At 45.5% G+C, this 3,698-nt stretch overlaps 1 non-coding gene across 1 annotated transcript; it reads right to left on the bottom strand.

The window, feature by feature from the left end:
* Positions 1 to 491: 491 nt before the first annotated feature.
* On the bottom strand, positions 492 to 598 carry LOC141653987 (small nucleolar RNA R71). The gene has a single exon (XR_012547572.1). It is a non-coding gene; the product is annotated as a small nucleolar RNA R71 (small nucleolar RNA).
* Positions 599 to 3,698: the final 3,100 nt, after the last annotated feature.

Raw genomic sequence — 3,698 nt, forward strand, 5'->3', positions numbered from 1 at the left:
TGAGTACTCTGTCTAGTTACTACGAGAACGAGCTGTTTGAAGAAGATCCACCTACATCTCCTGCTTCTACTTCTTCAGCTGAGACAGTCACTTCTCCAGAAGTTCCAGTCATGGCTGAAGAAGCAACTATAGCAAGTCATTCTGAGCCGACAGCTGCAAATCTATACAAGGGGTTCGAATTACCTGGAGCTGATAGGAAATTCGAACCGAAGCCTTCCTATATCAACTTAGTTGAGAGGAACCAGTTCGGGGGTGCTGCAAATGAAGATGCAGCCAAGCATATGGAGATACTTATCAATTATTGCTGCTCTATACCCCCACCGACCGGTGTGACCCAGGACCAGATAAAGGAGACCATGTTTATATTGTCACTCCGCGATGCTGCAAGGGAGTGGTACAGAGATCTGGATCGAGCTGCTCATGGGATCACCGACTGGAATTCTTTGGCCCTGGCATTCTACAAGAAATACTTCTCTGCCTCGAAGACGAATGCCATTAGAGCTCAGATCACGAGCTTTAAACAGGGACCTGATGAGAACTTTCATGAAGCATGGGTCCGTTTCAAGAAGCTGGTGCGAACTATTCCGCACCATGGGTTCGAAAAATGGAGTCTTTGCAATCGTTCTATAACGGGTGTATGACGATCGAGGGCCATTTTGGATCTTATGACCAATGGTCGATTTGCTGAGAATATGGGAGAGACTAAAGGGTGGAAGATCATTGATGACTTAGCCACCCATAAGGATGAATATGGGAATTCGAGAGCCAATCAGAGGAGGAGTGCTGAATCCCCTTCTGTAGCTGCACTAGAGGCTCTCACGGCGAGGTTTGACAAATACGAGTTGGGAGGAACTTCAAAAGGAGGGATATATCATGTGAATGCTGTTTCATACGGTCCTTTCGTCTGTAGAAGATGTGGAGCTGAGGGACATGTTGCAGAAAATTGTCCTAGTCCCTTCGAGTCTGGTGCTGCCTTCCAACATTACAAGCAGACAAACACGTACTATGAGCCGAATGTCCATCCCAACTTGAGGTGGAGTAGCCAGAATGTTCTGAATCCAACTCAACCTCCACAACAGCAACAGCAGCAGACTTATGTGCCTCCTCATAAGCAACAACAGTTTGAAAAACCTCCCTATATGCCGCAGCAGCAACAAACCCAAAATTCCGACTTTGTTGAGCTGAAGAATATGTTGCAAAAGGAGTCCCAAGCTAGAGAGGCCGGGATGAAACTACTAGAGAGCCAAATTGCTCAATTGGCTAGCAAGAATACCACTCGAGATCCGGGACACTTACCGACTCAAACTGACCAAAAGGAGACCCTAATGCCATCACTTTGAGGAGCAGGTCCATCCTGGAGGGGCTTGCTATGGTCGAGGACAATGCTGAAAAAGACGGGGCGAACCGGAGTCAAAACAAAGCTGGAACGAACAAAGGAAAGAAAAAGGCGTCTACCAGGTATATCAGTCGATCGACTGACATACCCGGTCGATCGACTGAGCAACATGGTCGATCGACTGAGGACGCTGATGATAGTGAGCCTTTTTGTCCTCCAATGCCCGACAACTTGAGGGACCATTTGTTTCGAGGTACGACAGTCCCGAAAATATTAGGGCAAGACCCGAGTGCTGATGGGTCAGTCCCGATTCCGAAGTTCGACCCAATGACGGTCAATGGTTCCCATTTAAGACGGTCTGAAGAGGGCTCAAGCTTCAACAAGGAGAAGGTAGTGGACTTTCAGCCTAAGTCCACCGACGCCGGCATGCGAGATTTAGAGGAGAGGGCTAAGTTACTTCTTACAGCCCCATATCCAGAGAGACTAGTGCCGACAAAGGAACAAGTATCTTTCAATAAATTTGAAAAAGTCATTCGTAGCTTGAATGTACAAGTTCCTTTTCTCGAGTTAGTAAACCAAGTACCCGCTTATACTAAATTCATGAAACAACTTTTACCTAAAAAGCGGTCACTTGAAACTGTGCATACTGTCGCACTTACTAAGGAGTCATTTTTTTATCTGACCCACACTGCACCCCACAAACTAGAAGACCCAGGTAGCTTCTCCGTTCCTTGTAGCATTGGTACCTTTTCTATTGAGAAGGCATTATGTGACTTAGGAGCCAGTATAAGTGTAATGCCCTTGAGTCTTGCTAGAAAGCTCAAATTAACTAGGTTCACAGTGACCGATATGACAGTACAGATGGCAGACCGATCTGCGGTCCAGCCTATAGGAGTCTTAGAAGACATTCCCGTGCAAATAGGAAAGTTCTTCTTCCCTGTAGACTTCGTTGTACTTGATATGCCTAAGGATGCCCATATTCCTATCATATTAGGTAGACCATTTCTGCACACTGCTGGTGGAGTCATAGATGTTGGTTCGGGAACCTTGACCTTCAAAGTAGGGAAGCATTCCATTGTTTTTGCCCAACCTGCCAAGAAGAAAGACCCTATGTGGCCTGTGACTTGTAATACGGTTTCTGAAAAGAAATCTTATTTTGTGCTTCCTGATATGCCTGTCTCTATTCCTATTCCTGTTGTAACCCATCCGCCCCAGATTGGGAGCAAATTGGAGGAAGATTTGTCTATTTCTGATATTGCAGGAGCTGGTTTGGGGAAGGAAGAACTGCAAGTTACTCCAGCTGCGAAGGAGCCAATCATTTCACGAGGCGGCCTTGGTTGCCTTAGCTATGGCACTGATGAGGAAGTTGATGACGAGCCGGTCAAAGTGAGAGAGTCCGATTTGGATTCTGACGAGTCCGAAGAGATCATTGACTGGGGAGATATAGAAGCTGTTGACCCATTGAGTTCGGCGGATGTTGAAGCTAAGAAGAGTGCAGCTGAGAAGATAAGCACCGTTGAGGCTACCTCATGTAGCCAGAAGCCGACCAAGTGGGCCATACCGTGGCCGTTCTTGATCAACTATTAGTTGATCAAATGCTTTATCAAAAACTTTCTTTATTTGCTTTTGTTAGACACTCCTTTTATTGCATTTGTGTGCGCGAGACTTCGCATTTATTTTTGTTTCTTAGGATTTTTAAGTACTTTAGACTTTACTTTGGGTTTTGCGCAATTTTGGGCGCGTATTATTGTGCACTTGCAAGTTTTTAGACCTCATTAGCTCAAGTTATTGAGCAAATACGAAGAAATCTGAAGTTACAAAGAGATTTCCGATCGATCGTCCGTGTGGTCGATCGGCGGTGCAGTTCCCAGGGGCTACTGTTCCTTTCGCCTTGGTCGATCGACTGAGTGATATGGTCGATCGACCGCCCTGCACTGCTGTACTTGTTCACGACCTCTCCCCTGCTGTGTTTGGTCGATTTGCGGAATTAAGGGAGTTTTCTACTCCACTTTATCTTCCGTCATATTATTTATTTCTTCTATTTTCTCAATTGTGCACATAATACCGCTTCGTTATTGCTTTCTCGGTTTTATGCGTGGTATTCGTTTGTTTTTCAGGTACTTATTGGTAGCACTGCTAGCTACTGAAACCTCCTAGCTCACGCTGGATTGGGGAGGTTTCCTTTTGCTGCGCTTAAAGTCTTGTGAGTTCCCGAGTTCCACTTCATGTCATATTTCTTTATTTTCTTGCAAATTCCCGTTTCTCTTTTCTTTCATTACATGATTTTGCACAATGGGGATATTGTGCGATTCGGTTTGGGGAAGGGTTTTGTGTCGCATATCATTTGCTTGCATTCACGTTT

The sequence above is a fragment of the Silene latifolia genome, chromosome 4 (assembly GCF_048544455.1).
Source record: "Silene latifolia isolate original U9 population chromosome 4, ASM4854445v1, whole genome shotgun sequence".
Classification (NCBI taxonomy): Eukaryota; Viridiplantae; Streptophyta; class Magnoliopsida; order Caryophyllales; family Caryophyllaceae; genus Silene; species Silene latifolia.